The sequence below is a fragment of the Podarcis bocagei genome, assembly GCF_964188305.1.
Source record: "Podarcis bocagei genome assembly, chromosome: 7".
In the NCBI taxonomy this organism is placed as follows: Eukaryota; Metazoa; Chordata; class Lepidosauria; order Squamata; family Lacertidae; genus Podarcis; species Podarcis bocagei.
Genome location: NC_138132.1, coordinates 5,575,519 through 5,591,056, shown reverse-complemented (window position 1 = coordinate 5,591,056; position 15,538 = coordinate 5,575,519).

Genomic DNA, 15,538 nt, shown 5'->3' with positions numbered 1-15,538 from the left:
GCTGCAGCCGAGACGGCCGGCTGCGGGAGAGAGTGCCTCCGAGCACGTGCAGAGCGCGACGCTCCGTTCTCCGCCCCGGCCAAGGCATTGGTTGGTGGGGGTCGCTTGGGAGGGTCCTGATGGGCCAGGGAATGGCGGTGGCGAGGAGAAGCTCCGCCCGCCTTGGGAACTTGGGAACTGGGCTTGGAGCCTTTGCTGGGGGGGGGGGGTGCAAGGTAAGGCTGCAATTTTAGACGACGCCTCCCTCGCGCTTTCAGCTTCCACTGAACCAATTTGTTCCACCAAACGAATTGATTTACGCTATTTGTTTCGAATGTTTGTCTACCTATTGCGTGATTTGCATCCCACCTTATTCTTCAAGGAGATCAAGGGGGCCAGTGCTGTTCCCTCCACCCCACTCCTCATTTAAACATCTCAACACTGTAAGGTAGGCTAGGCTAAGGGGCAGGCACTGTCTCTAGGTCACCCCAGTGAGCTTCAGGGAGGAGTGGGGATTCGAACCCGCATCTCTCCCAGGTCCTAGTCCTGCACTCTAACCACACCACACTGGCTCTCAGATATGTGGATATTGGTCTTCCCTTCAAATATCCAAAGCAGTTTACAATACAAAATGTATCATAAAATAGTTTTCTATGTTAAAAAATGTCCACCTGCCAGACATTTTGCCCCACTGCTCCTATTGGGGACATCAGCAGAAAGCTTTTGGGGTGGACAACACTTGCTTGCAGGGTCTTCTTTCGCCCCGGTGTAATAGTTGCCAGCGACCCCTGGCCTGAGCTCCTTAAACCTCCACAGGTACAGTGGGAGCCCATCACCACCATCAAAGCTGCAGTGAGGATCACCTAAAAGGCTTTGGAAGCCCCAGCTGAGTGAGTGAAAGGCAGGATATAAATCTGCCACATATTTTGGAAAACTCTTAGTCCATTTGTCCGTTCTCCATGCGTCTGGGCACCTCTTGAGATACCGTAACCAGTTTTTGCAGGGTGGTTCCTGAGATCCAAGAGCAGACTTTCATCTGTGTTGGCACACAGTTGGACACCACCCTAAATCAAGATGGCGGACTGAAAATTTGCAAAACTGTGTCAGCTTTTTTTCAATCCTGGAGCAACACAGTGCATGGCTCTGCTCAGGTAAACAACAAACTCTCACAGAGTTTTCTCTGCTGGTGGATGAGTGTGAGTACATTCAGTTTGGGATTAAGCCCCGTTGGGATCCAGGTCTTCACGTCGGATCTGGCCGTGTGCTGGGTGTGGAGAGTTTGTCCAGGGGAGCTTCTGTTCTGCCTCCGTCGGAGCGGTTTATCCAGAGGCAGCCTGTAGATTAAACGGCTTTTTATTCAAAGTCTACAGTAGCTCTGGTGCCAAAGGCCGGCTGGATCTGGTTTTACTTGGTAACCTATCCCTGTCCGTGATGGCAAGGCTCATTTTCCTAACGTCTCCCCTTTCAAACAAATGACTTCCAGCCACGGTTTGCAGTCAAGAAAAACTAGGACTAGGTTACAGCACGAAGCAGAAGAGTCAAGAACTGGTAGTTCTCCGGGAACGCTGCTCATCTGCATGCTGCCCATGGATCCTGCAGAGTGGACTCCTCTGCTCTGGTTCAGATCCTGTGAAAAGCCTGCTGGATCAAGCCAATGTCCCATTGAGCCCAGACTCCTGTTCTTGCAGGGGCCAAGCAGATACGCCAAAGGGAAACCCACAACGAGCAGCAACTTCCCCTCCTGTGGCTTCCAGCAACTGATGTTCAGAAGCATTTCCACCTCCAGCTGTGGAGGCAGAGCAGAACCATCTTGGGTAGGGGCCCTTGATAGACTTCTCTTCCATGAATGGGTCAAATCCTCTTCCAAAACCACCTGGGTTGGCAGCCATACCAGCATCCTATAGGAGCCAGTGTGGTGTAGTGGTTAAGAGCGGTAGTCACGTAATCTGGTGAACCGGGTTTGCGTCTCCGCTCCTCCACATGCAGCTGCTGGGTGACCTTGGGCTAGTCCCACTTCTCTGAAGTCTCTCAGCCTCACTCACCTCACAGGGTGTTTGTTGTGGGGGAGGAAGGGAAAGGAGAATGTTAGCCGCTTTGAGACTCCTGAAGGGGAGTGATAAAGTGGGATATCAAATCCAAACTCCTCCTCCTCCCCCTCTTCTTCTTCTTCTTCTTCTGGAATGCAGTGGTACCTCAGATGTCAAACAGAATCCATTCCGTTTGATTTCCAAAACATCCAGAAACCAAGTCGCAACTTCCAGTCGGAAGCTGCAGACGCCCCATCGGACATTCAGCTTCCGGAGAACTTTTGCAAACCGGAACACTCACTTCTGGGTTTGCGACGTTCGGAACCAAAACGGACAAGTACCGAAGTGTTTGAGAACCAAGGTAGGACTGCACGTGGAAGATACCTTCTGTTGCATCTGAAAGTTGTGTCACGTGGTGAGCAGGTGGTGGTTCAGGTGAGCAGGAGAAACCTCTTCAGTGGCATATGCTGCCTCTCCCTGGCATGTGCCATCTGTGAACAGAAGAACCTAAGATCATATCTGTCAGAGCTGCTTCCAGATCCTAGCTCACAGAGGATCACGCTAGCCAGCAATCATTAAGTAAAAGTCTTTATTGAATTACAGTTTCCATTCTCAAGCTGCTGCGTGCAACTCTACGTCTAGTGGCTAGATCGGCGAAGCTCCGTCTGAGTCTCCGCCCCTTGTGCACCAACTTAATATCCTAGCCCTGCTCCACCTTTTCCGCCTGACTGTTCTCCTCTGGGTCCCTCTGCTCCCCGGGGTCTCTTCCTTCCTGGATTCTTCTGACGCCGACCCCCCGGACCCCCCTGTCTCCTTGCGCCGGGCTTTAGGACCTGGCTCTCTTTCAGGGCTGCCTACTGCGTCACTTTCCTGTGCATTTGAACTTGGCGCGCGCGCCCAACCTTCCACTTTCCGTCTGACCGTTTCTTCGCTCCCCGATGGAGGTGTGGCCACTCCTGACTCATGCCCTTCCCCCTGTTGTGAGCTGCCAGCGCTTGCTCCCTGGCTCCCTTCCTCTTCCCTGCTCTCTGGCGGTGACGCTGGTCCCGATTTCCAACTGCTCTCCTCTGAGTCCCCTCTGGCTCTATCTTCCTGGGGTGCCCCCCTAGACTCCCCCCTTGCCCTGGCCACTGGTGCTCCTTTCTGTGAATCTTCTGATTCACTGGAAAGGCTCGGAGATCTCGGGTCGTCGTCATCACTCATCTTTTCTTCTGCCTCCTCCCCTTCGCTCTCTGTTTCCTCCCTTGCTCTTGCCTCTGCTCCTGAACCCCTGACATCCATCCCCCCCTCGAAGCCCCCCGTTCCCCCCTCCCCTCCTTTCGGTGCGGGAGCTGGGTGCTGCTGTGTCAAAGGGACGAACGTCGGATACCGTTCGCTTCCCGTGGCGGGCCTCCATCTGAAGTCTCCCGGTTCTTCCCCCCTGCCCTCGTCGACGACGGTCACCTCCGCTTCCATCTCTGTGCCGCCGTGCTCGAAACCAGGGTCGTCCCCGAAAACGTCCATGTCCGTCTCTCCCTCACTTCCTCCTGGCGGCGTTGCTCGTCTTGGACCTTCCAGCCACTTCCTGCGCCACTGCTCCTCTGGTCTGTCGTCCCACCAATACGAGGGTTCTGAGGCAGATCCCGAGGGTGACCCCTCCGGGGAACGGGCGTCTCGTATCGGGTCCTCGTCCGAGTCGAACCCCCGGAACGTGCTGGCAGAAAGCGTGGGCGTGAAAAGCCAGTCGTCGAAAAAGTCTTCTGGCATTGGCCTATGTGGGAAGAGGGCATGAAACTCGTCTTTGAGCAGAGGTTCGTCCAAGGCGTAGCCCGGCACCCAGCTGTTCGCACTGGCCGGGGTGCCCTCCTTGGCGAGAAAGTATTCTACCCCCTCTTCCCCCCATCTGGAGTCCAAAATCTCCGTGACTTCGTTGATGCGCTCCTCCTGTGCCACTCCCGCGTGCCCGGTTCTTTCTCTGAGTGGACTCGGTGCCGTTCTGGGTTCCTGAAACCTGTGCAGTGCCTTGTAGGGCGTGAGCACCGATCTGTGGAACACCGGATGCATTCTGGAACCCTCCGGAAGCGTCAGCCTGAAAGCTACCGGGTTGACCTGCTCTTCGACTTGGTAGGGCCCCAGTTGCTTATGCCCTAGTTTCTTCTTGGCCAACGACCTGGCCGGCACTGCGTGGGCTGCTAACCAGACCCAGTCTCCCACATGGATCTCTTCGCCAACCCTTCTGTGTTTGTCCGCTTGTACCTTGTATGCGTGTTTGGCCAGCTCCAGGTGCCGCCGCAGCTGATCGTGGACCTCCTGCAACTCCGACGCGAACGCATCTGCTGTCTGCGGCTCCCCCTCCCCCATTCTTTCCAGTCCCGGGAAGGTTCTGGGGTGCCTCCCGTTGTTGGCGAAGAACGGCGTGACCCCCGTGGACACGTGCTTCGTGTTGTTGTAGGCGACCTCGGCGAGCGGCAGGTAATCCACCCACGTCGCAGGCTGTTGATTCGCATAACATCTCAGGTACTGCTGCATGATGGCATTGACCCGCTCCGCTTGCCCGTTGGTCTGCGGGTGTCTCGCCGACGCCAGGTTGATCTTGACGTTCAGGAAGCCCATCAGCTTCTGCCAGAAATTCGAGATGAACTGCCGCCCCCGGTCGGACAGAATAGACCGTGGCAGACCGTGAACCTTGAACACGTGGTCTATGAACAGTTTGGCGGTTTGCTCCGCCGTGGCCACCTTAGCGCACGGAATGAAATGTGCCATCTTGGAAAACAAGTCCACCACCACCAGCACTGCCGTCTTGCCCCTCGAGCTGGGCAGATCCGTGACAAAGTCCAGGGCCACCCTCTCCCACGGTTCGACCGGAGTTTGCAGCTGTTCCAACAGTCCGGCCGGCGGTCTGTGCACTGGCTTGGCCCTCTGGCAGGTGTCACACCTCGCCACGTAGTCCGCGACCTCCCCTCTCATTCCGGGCCACCAGAAATCCCTGGCGACTAATTCCACCGTCTTCTCCTTGCCGAAGTGCCCGGCAGTGGGCGCGTCGTACAGCTGCTGCAGCACCTTGGCGCGAAGTTCGTCTCCCGGCACGTAGATGGCCCCTTTACGGATGAGCAATCCATCTCTCAGCTGGAACCCGTCGGTCGCTGCCGTGCCCCTTTGCACCTCTGCCATCTTTGCTTGCGCGAAGGAGTCATCCTGCAACGCTCGTCGCACCGCCTCCAGGTCCACGGTTGCCGCGGCGCACGCCCACACTGTTGGTGCGAAGATGTGCATGGCGGCCGCTGGCGTTGCGTCCTCCAGATACTGTGGCTTACGGGAGAGAGCGTCCGCCATGATGTTGGTGTCCCCCGGGACATACTCTATGCGGAAGTCGAAGTTCGCAAAGAACTCAGCCCAACGTATCTGCCTCTGGTTCAGGAACTGTGCCGTGCGCCAGTGTTCCAGATTCTTGTGGTCCGTGCAAACCTGCACCGTGTGCTTGGCGCCGATCAGGAAGTGCCTCCAGGCTTTGAACGCTGCATGAATGGCCAGCAACTCCCTGTCCCAGATGGTGTAGTTCTGTTCGGACTTGCTGAGCTTCCTGGAGTAAAACGCTCCCGGCCGCCAAACCCCCTGCGGGTCTTTCTGCAGCAGGACTGCCCCCACGGCTCTGTCCGAGGCGTCTGTCTCGACCCTCATCGGCCTGCTGGGATCGACATGCAGCAGCTGCTCTTCCGACGCGAAGAGACGCTTGAGTGCCTGAAAGGACTGCTCCGCCTGCTCTGTCCAGATGAACCTCTTTTTCTTGGAGCTAAGCGTGTCCGTGATGGCCGCTGTCTGCATAGCGAAGCCCTTGATAAACTTGCGATAGAAGTTCGCAAAGCCGACAAACCGTTGGACCTCCTTCCGGTTGCGTGGGCTTTTCCAATCCAACACCGCTCGCACCTTGGCGCTGTCCATGGCGAGCCCCTTGTCAGACAACTTGTAGCCCAGAAAATCCACCTCCGTCACGTCGAATTGGCACTTCTCCAGCTTGGCGTAGAGCCTATGCTGCTTTAGCCTGCTCAGCACTTCCTTGACGTGCCTGTCATGCTCCTGCTGCGATTCCGAAAAGATCAGGATGTCATCTAAGAAACAGACGCACGTCTTGTAGAGAAGTCCCGCCAGCACGTGATGCATGAATGCTTGAAAAACGTGGGAGCCATTTTGCAATCCAAAAGGCATAACTCTATATTCGTAGGTGCCCAGTGGCGTGAACATGGCTGTCTTCCACTCATCTCCTTCCCGCATGCGAATGAGGTTGTACGCGCCTCGCAGGTCTAACTTGGTGAACACGCTGCCCTTCCGTACCTTAGCAAGGAGGTCGTCGATCCGGGGCATGGGGAAGTCCGATGGCTTGGTCACACTGTTTAAGATGCGATAGTCCACGACCAGTCTTTTTTGGGGCGTGTCCCGCTTCTTAACAAAGAATACAGGACTGCCCCCCGCTGCCTTGGACTCCCGGATGAAACCGCGCTCCAAATTATGATCTATGAACTCCTTGAGTTCTTGCAGTTCGTCCTCAGACATGGAATACAGCTTCCCTTTAGGCAGCGCCGCCCCCGGCAGCAGGTCAATTTTGCAGTCATATGGTCTGTGAGGGGGTAGCCTGTCTGCCTCCTTCTCGCAGAAAACCTCCAAAAATTCTGCGTACTTGTGGGGAATCGCTTGCAGCGTGCCTAGCAGCAGCTGCGTCTCCTCTTCCTCTCCTTCCTGCCGGGGCACGATGCAGTGTTCAGCACAAAAGGAAGAGCCGAAGGTCAGCTGCCTCTGGTACCACGCCAGCGTTGGGCTGTGCTTGTCCAGCCAACTCATGCCCAATACAATGGGCGTGTCCGATAGTTGAGTGACGTTGAAGCTGATGATTTCCCTGTGATTCCCAAGTCGCATCACCATTGGTGGCGTCTGCTTCACCACTTGCCCCCCGAGCAGCTCCCTGCCATCCACCGTGACAACCTGCAGGGGCAGCGTGGCAGGCAGCAACTGTATAGCGTGCCGGTCGACAAAGTCTTGCCCTATAAAGTCCGCATTGCTTCCTGAGTCAATGGTGATTGGCACGTCCATGGTGATTCCATTGGGCAGCTGGAGCGATGCGGTGAGCCTCACTACTGGTTTGGGCGGGAGGGGGTTCACGGGCTGTAAAATCTCTGGGGACTGCTTCACTGACACGTCTGGCTGGGCCCCAGTGCCTCTTCCTCCAGCCAGACTGCGTCGTTTCCCTGCTGTGGTTCTCCGTGCTGCGTTGCTGCAGTTACCATTGCTGAGGCTGCAGTGTGCTTGCGGAGCCTCCGGGGACACTCTTTCGCCATATGCCCTGGCTCCTCGCAGATGTAACACTTCCTGTTCCCTCTAGGAGGCTTCGCCGTCACTGTTGTCGGTGCTAGGGCTCTGGCTGCTGACTGAGCCCTTGCACTTCCAACCTCCATAGGTTCTGTCCCTCCTCCAGACGGAGGCGTGGATTGCGCACGCGCTGCTTCTCTGGGAAGGAAGGAGGAGCCCCTGGCTGGTTCGCGCCCTCCACGCCCTTCGTCCCTGCTCCACGGACGTTCTTCCAGCCGCACCCCCACCGCCAGCGCCCTCTGAACGATCTCCTGCGTGGTCCGGGGTCTCTCCCCCCTCGCAATTTCATCTTTAACAGAGCCGTGCAATCCCTCCCAAAACAGGTCTCTTACAGGGGCCGAATCTCTGTCCCATTCCAGGGCACTGACCAAAGCGAAAAAGCGGGCATGGTACTGCCTTACGCTGGCCCTCCCTTGCTTCAGTCCATGTATCTGCTGCCGAGCAAGATCCACGTCAATGCTTGATAAAAAACATCCATCCATCGCTTTAATAAAGGCATCCGCATTTTGGAGCGCCGGATCATTATCCCTCCACAAATTGCGCAGCCATGCTTTAGCATCCCCATGCAAATGGGACATGATGAATCCCACTTTCTCTTGCTCATCTCTAAAGTCTTTATTCAGCAGTTGCAGTGCGCACATTACGTCTGCTCTAAAATTGGGGTACTGTTGCAGGTTCCCATCGAAGTGAGAGACCAGACCGCCTGTTCGTCTCGCCAACCCAATTCCCTCCTGTCTGGGTGTCAGTTGCCCTTGCTTCGTAAGCATGTCCAACCTGACCTGGAGATCCCTGCAGGCGGCAGCTGCCTCCTCCTCTCTCTTCCTGGATGCGAGAGCCTCGGCATTCAGTTGTGACACTGCTTCTCTGAGTTCCGCTATCTGCTGCTCAGCCGTCATGTCGGCTGCCGTTCGTGAGCTCGCTAGTAGGCACCTGCTTCTCTCCTCTCCTCGAGGCTGTAGATGCCCACAATACTGGGACGGAGCTTACTGTCAGAGCTGCTTCCAGATCCTAGCTCACAGAGGATCACGCTAGCCAGCAATCATTAAGTAAAAGTCTTTATTGAATTACAGTTTCCATTCTCAAGCTGCTGCGTGCAACTCTACGTCTAGTGGCTAGATCGGCGAAGCTCCGTCTGAGTCTCCGCCCCTTGTGCACCAACTTAATATCCTAGCCCTGCTCCACCTTTTCCGCCTGACTGTTCTCCTCTGGGTCCCTCTGCTCCCCGGGGTCTCTTCCTTCCTGGATTCTTCTGACGCCGACCCCCCGGACCCCCCTGTCTCCTTGCGCCGGGCTTTAGGACCTGGCTCTCTTTCAGGGCTGCCTACTGCGTCACTTTCCTGTGCATTTGAACTTGGCGCGCGCGCCCAACCTTCCACTTTCCGTCTGACCGTTTCTTCGCTCCCCGATGGAGGTGTGGCCACTCCTGACTCATGCCCTTCCCCCTGTTGTGAGCTGCCAGCGCTTGCTCCCTGGCTCCCTTCCTCTTCCCTGCTCTCTGGCGGTGACGCTGGTCCCAATTTCCAACTGCTCTCCTCTGAGTCCCCTCTGGCTCTATCTTCCTGGGGTGCCCCCCTAGACTCCCCCCTTGCCCTGGCCACTGGTGCTCCTTTCTGTGAATCTTCTGATTCACTGGAAAGGCTCAGAGATCTCGGGTCGTCGTCATCACTCATCTTTTCTTCTGCCTCCTCCCCTTCGCTCTCTGTTTCCTCCCTTGCTCTTGCCTCTGCTCCTGAACCCCTGACAATATCAAAGTCCGTTTAGTCCACCAGCCTGCCAGATGTTTCGGTGGGAAGCCCAGGAGCAGAATTCAAGCACAACAGCATTCTCCCTAAGTTGTACTCTGGTATCCAGAGGCTTGGCACATCTGGGTGCAGGCACACTTTGCCATTAGGGTTTAGCAGTTGCAATAGTTGTGACACTGTCATAGGATAGGTAAAGGGTAAAGGGATCCCTGACCATTAGGTCCAGTCGTGGCCAACTCTGGGGTTGCGATGCTTATCTCACTTTATTGGCTGAGGGAGCCAGCGTACAGCTTCCAGGTCATGTGGCCAGCATGACCAAGCCGCTTCTGGTGAACCAGAGCAGCACACGGAAACGCCGTTTACCTTCCCGCCGGAGCGGTACCTATTTATCTACTTGCACTTTGAGGTGCACTTTGAGTGCTAGGTTGTCAGGAGCAGGGACCGAGCAACGGGAGCTCACCCCGTCACAGGGATTCGAACCGCCGACCTTCTGATTGGCAAGTCCTAGGATCTGTGGTTTAACCCACAACGCCACCCGTGCTGTCATAGGATGGATGCTGCTTATTTTGCATCAGAATCAATTCCCTCCAAGCCATCTCTATGAAGCCTGGAAGTCAAGTTCTCTGTTTCCTGAGGAAGGATGGTTTCGCCAGAGACTTTCCATTCACCAAAGGAAATGCTCTGAACTTCCGTGTGGCATGATAGGGATTTGTCCCTGGATCCAAGATTTTCTCTATCAGCCTTTGGACTCATCCTGGCCCCATTTCTAGCACTGCCTTTGATTTCAGATGGATGTGACGTGGCCATGGTTTTATTTCCCTCCTGAGTTTGTGTCTTGCAAATTGAGGGTCGCTATCAGACGTGAACACACATGGTATGCCATGCCTTGGAAGGATGAGAGTTTGAGCGTATGGCAGTGCTTTGCAACGGCAGCCCCTCTCCTGCTTCTCATGTGATCCCAGCTGGAGTCCTGTGCCCAGTTGTGGGCACCCCAATATAAGAAGGATGTTAGCAAGCTGGGACACATGCAGACGAGGGTGACCAAGATGACTGAAGGTCTGGGAACTAAGCCTCACGAGGAACAGATGAGGGAGTTGGGCATGTTTAGCCTGGAGAAGAGGAAACTGAGAGGAGATACGAGAGCCATCTTCAAATATCACCACTGGCGGAGGAACAGGGGTGCAGAGGGAGTGGACACCCCCCCCCCCGGCATCACTATTCCACCCCCGGTAGCGGAGCATGCAGCTTCGCCACTGAATATCGCAAGGGCTATCCCAAGTAGGATGGAGGAAGCTTATTTGCTGCTGCTCTGTTGGGGACAGGACCTGAACCAATGGATTCAAGTTACAAGAAGGGAGATTCTGTCTAAACATCAGGAAGAACTTTCCGGTGCTAAGAGCTGTTTGACTGTGGAACGGACTCCCTCAGAAGGTGGCAGACCCTCCTTCACTGGATGTTTTTAAGTAGAGGCTGGATAGTGTGATAGGAATTTTGAGGTCTTAGATATATGTTAAATGTTCATAAGTGTCCCAACCAAGCACGTACACAGATCGGCACAGGAAGACCGACCTGAAACCATTTTGATTCCCAAACTGACCAAATTTTTTCTATGCAAGGTCAAAGGAAAATGGAAAAGCCTCCCCTTTGTCTTTTCCTTCACAAACCCTGTCTTAAGGGCACATTTGGTTCAGGAACTAAGTATTTATCATTACAAAAGACTGGCCAGGCTCCCCCAGGCAATCCAGTCAAGTGACCATTAAACTGGTAACCTGGCAGACAGGTAAACAAAGCACTCAGATTTCTGCTGTAGACCGCCCTTTCTGTGATTTAGGTATGATGTATCGGGGTGGTGGTGGTCTTGAGCTACACCCCTTCTGTATGATGTTTCTGGGAGTGGTCTTAGACTCCAGGGAGGGAATTTAAAAGTCTATATAAGAGCTTGCACTCCAATGTTCTGGGTTCCTCCTCCCTCCTGCATGTGGTGAGTGAGGACCCTGTTGCAACAGATCAATAAAGATCAGGCTTACAAGCTGCTTTGCTTCTCAATATTCTCTGGTTGGCCTCTGTTTTTTTCCTCTGACTGATGGAGAACCTACAAAGGACTCTATATGGACTCTTGGGTACCCCATAAGGGAAAAGGAGCAGGTTCCCTCCCCCCCCCTTATAACAGGAGGAAAACAGTGAGGAGACCAGGGGAGAATTAGCTGTGGGATCCCAGAACGGGTAATCTTCATAAAAAGGGGAGGGGGAGGGAAGGAAGGGGAATAAAAGATCAGGCTAAGTTCAAATTAAAGGCCAGGCGGAATAGCTCTGTCTTACAGGCCCTGTGGAAGGAGGTTAAATCCTGCAGGGCCCTGGTCTCTTGGGACAGAGCATTCCACCAGGTTGGAGCCATCACTGAGAAGGCCCTGGCCCTGGTAGAGGATAGTCTGACTTCCTTAGGGCCCGGGACCCCTAAACTATGGTTATTCATGGACCTTAAGGTCCTCTACGGGGCAGACCAGGAGAGGCGGTCCCGTAGATACGAGGGCTCTAAGCCAGAAAGGGTAGCACTCTACTCTACTCTACAGCCACTCTACTCTTCTTAAGGCAGCCCTGTTCAGGGAAGTTTTTAACGTGTGATATTTTACTGTATTTTTTGTTTTTATGGAAGCCACCCAGAGTGGCTGGGGAGGCCCAGCCAGATGGGCGGGGTATAAATAATAAATTATTATTATTATTATTGTTGTTGTTGTTGTTGTTGTTGTTGTTGTTGTTGTTGTTGTTGTATGTCTGTGGGTCACTCATGGCTCTTGCCTCCCATTGGCTGCTACCAATTGCAAGATTGGTTGATTGATTTAATTTCTACACTGCTTAATATATTGAAAATATCTCTAATCTGTGAACAGAAAATAAGCAACAGCCAAACAAAATATCGCAAAGCACACAGCCACATATAAAAATGTTACATGAATGCAAAGTTACTAATAGGTATAAATCAATATCCGTTATCTGAAGAAGTGTGCATGCACACGAAAGCTCATACCAAGAACTAACTTAGTTGGTCTTTAAGGTGCTACTGGAAGGAATTTTTTTATTTTGACTATGGCAGACCAACACGGCTACCTATCTGTAACCTTTTTCCTTCTGACACACCCCTCAGCCTGACCCAGGGTCCACACAGATGCTAGAGCTTCTGGCCTGGGAGGGGGCGTGGGGGGGGCAGGGAGGGTATGCACTGAGAGCAGGGCACCCCCAGGGCCTGCAAGCCGGGATCATCTGGCAAAGCCCCGGCCAGGTGCAAAGGGAGCGGAGTTGGGCAAGGCCTTGACACAGAAATGGCCCTGGATTACAGGCTTCTCTCTCTCTCTGCAGACAGCAGGGATTAGGAAGCACGTGGTGGCGGCAGGGGGCTTTGCAGCCATGGGGACGGGGGTGCTGGCGTCTGGGAGGCCCTGGTGGCTCAAGGCTGCCACACCCAACCCAGTCATCACTGTCGTGGCAGCAAGCCCAAGGGCAAGGAGATGGTTGTATTCTGCTACGGTTGTGCTGCTGTTAGTGGCTACTTTTATGACAAAGGCATCATAAATAAAATGCACTACATGAGTACATAAACCATAGGTCTGAAATGGTACATGGAGCAGGGTGGTCTTACACATATGGCCCTCAACACCTTTTGGGTGGCCCTCAGCAAGTTGATGCCCCTCCCCAGCCCTTGCGCTGCCTTCCCATAGCTGTGTAAAGGTAAAGGTAAAGGGACCCCTGACCATTAGGTCCAGTTGTGGCCGACTCTGGGGTTGCGGCGCTCATCTCGCTTTATTGGCCGAGGGAGCCGGCGTACGGCTTCCGGGTCATGTGGCCAGCATGACTAAGCCGCTTCTGGTGAACCAGAGCAGCGCACGGAAATGCCGTTTACCTTCCCGCCGGAGCGGTACCTATTTATCTACTTGCACTTTGAGTGCATTCGAACTGCTAGGTTGGCAGGAGCAGGGACCGAGCAACGGGAGCTCACCCCGTCGCGGGGATTCGAAACGCCAATCTTCTGATCGGCAAGTCCTAAGCCCTGTGGTTTAACCCTCAGTGCCACCTGTGTCCCTGGGTACGTGTGTCAATTTTGGCCTTGCTCCACTGCCTCCTCCAGCCCAATCACACTAAGGCAGTGTGTGCCCCGCAGGTTCTGTGTTGAAGTCCAGGTGGTGACGATTTGGTGCAGCAGTTCTTTTCCTGGCCCCTGCATGCAACTACGGAGCATGCATCAGCCAACTGCAAGCCCCCCATCCTGCCCTCTAACAGGAGCTGCACATCGGCAGTGGTGCGTCAATTGGACATGAGCGAAATGGTCGCTGCCTGTGCTCTGGTGACCCACTTGGTATGAAAAGTTGGGCCGCCCTGACATAGAACAATAGAGACCCCTTGAACCACATAAAGGACCCCTGACCATTAGGTCCAGTCATGGCCGACTCTGGGGTTGTGGCGTTCATTTTGCTTTATTGGCCGAGGGACCCAGCATACAGCTTCCGGGTCATGTGGCCAGCATGACTAAGCCGCTTCTGGCGAACCAGAGCGGCATACAGAAACGCCATTTACCTTCCTGCCAGACTGGTACCTATTTATCTACTTGCACTTGGACGTGCTTTTGAACTGCTAGGTTGGCAGGAGCAGGGATCGAGCAACAGGAGTTCACCCAGTCACAGGGATTCACACCGCCACCTGCGTCCCTTCTTGAACCACATATTGTTGTTTAGTCGTTTAGTTGTGTCCGACTCTTCGTGATCCCATGGACCAGAGCACGCCAGGCACTTCTGTCTTCCACTGCCTCCCGCAGTTTAGTCAAACCCATGCTGGTAGCTTCGAGAACACTGTCCAACCATCTCGTCCTCTGTTGTCCCCTTCTCCTTCTTTCCCAACATCAGGGTCTTTTCCAGGGAGTCTTCTCTTCTCATGAGGTGGCCAAAGTATTGGAGTCTCAGCTTCAGGGTCTGTCCTTCCAGTGAGTACTCAGGACTGATTTCCTTCAGAATGGATAGGTTTTACCTTCTCGCAGTCCATGGGACTCTCAAGAGTCTCCTCCAGCACCATAATTCAAAAGCATGCAATTTTTCAGCGATCAGCCTTCTTTATGGTCCAGCTCTCACTTCCATACATCACTACTGAGAAAACCATAACTTTAACTATACGGACCTTTGTTGGCAAGGTGATGTGTCTGCTTTTTAAAATGCTGTCTAGGTTTGTCATTGCTTTTCTCCCAAGAAGCAGGCGTCTTTTAATTAAAGCATCTTTTAAACTGTGGGCGGGAGGGGGGGGGGAGTGTTACTGTGGTATGCATCAACTGCCCTGTGATCATCGGATGAAGGGCGATATAATGATGATGGTGATGATGATGATGTGGCAAGCGATGATTCTATTTTTTAGATAGTTCAACTTTTTAAAGATCCCCCGAACATGTCATTTCCAATGCAAATGCACTCCATTATCCCAAATATTTTTTTTGGGGGGGGTGCTCAAAGAGAGTGGATTTCCAGGGGGAGGGGCATCCTGCACATACATCTATCTATCTATCTATCTATCTATCTATCTATCTATCTATCTATCATCTATCTATCTATCTATCTATCTATCTATCTATCTATCTATCTATCTATCATCTCCTCTCAGGTTGCAGCAAAAGCCAAGTCTCCTTCAGTTGCTCCCTCAGACACCCTCCGAGCCCAAGACTCAGTGGGATGCAGAAGCTTCTGTTCCAGTGACTTCCTGCAGACAGCTGGCACTTTTAAATGCCAAGGACTAAAAAAAAAAAAAATTGCGTTCCTCCACACGCACATACAAAGATACGTCATAAGACATGAGTTAGCAAGAGCAGGAATTCAGGGCTTTGCTGCTGCCTGTTGCCCTCTCTGAGCTAACCTAGAGTGCTTGATTTTTCCTTGTCTTCTGTGGGCGTCTCTTGCTTCTGTCCTGGCTGGCAGGGTAGGGGCTGCCTAGAGATTTTTATTCTTGCTGTGGGTTTGTGGGGTCAACCTGGATGATGCCCGAAGTCCCTTCCAGTTCTTGGGATCCTGTACTCTGTGAGGGTTGGACTCTAACAGAAGATTCTATTGTTGCACAGATCAGGGAAGACTCCGGCAGTGACTTTAGCTGGCGACTTGAGTGTCCTCGTCTGCATCCCAAAAGAAGGAACCAGGTCTCAAGGGCAACAGCTAACTGAGGGGGCCCTAGAATAATAGAATCAGAGAGTTGCAAAGAAGGGTAATCTAGTCCAAACCCCCCCCCAATGCAGGAACCTCAACTAAAGCCATCCAGGTAAAGGAATCCCTGACCATTAGGTCCAGTCGTGACCGACTCTGGGGTTGCGGTGCTCCTCTCGCTTTATTGGCCGAGGGAGCCAGCGTACAGCTTCCGGGTCATGTGGCCAGCATGACTAAGCCGCTGTACGCCGGCTTCCTCGGCCAATAAAGCGAGATGAGCGCCGCAACC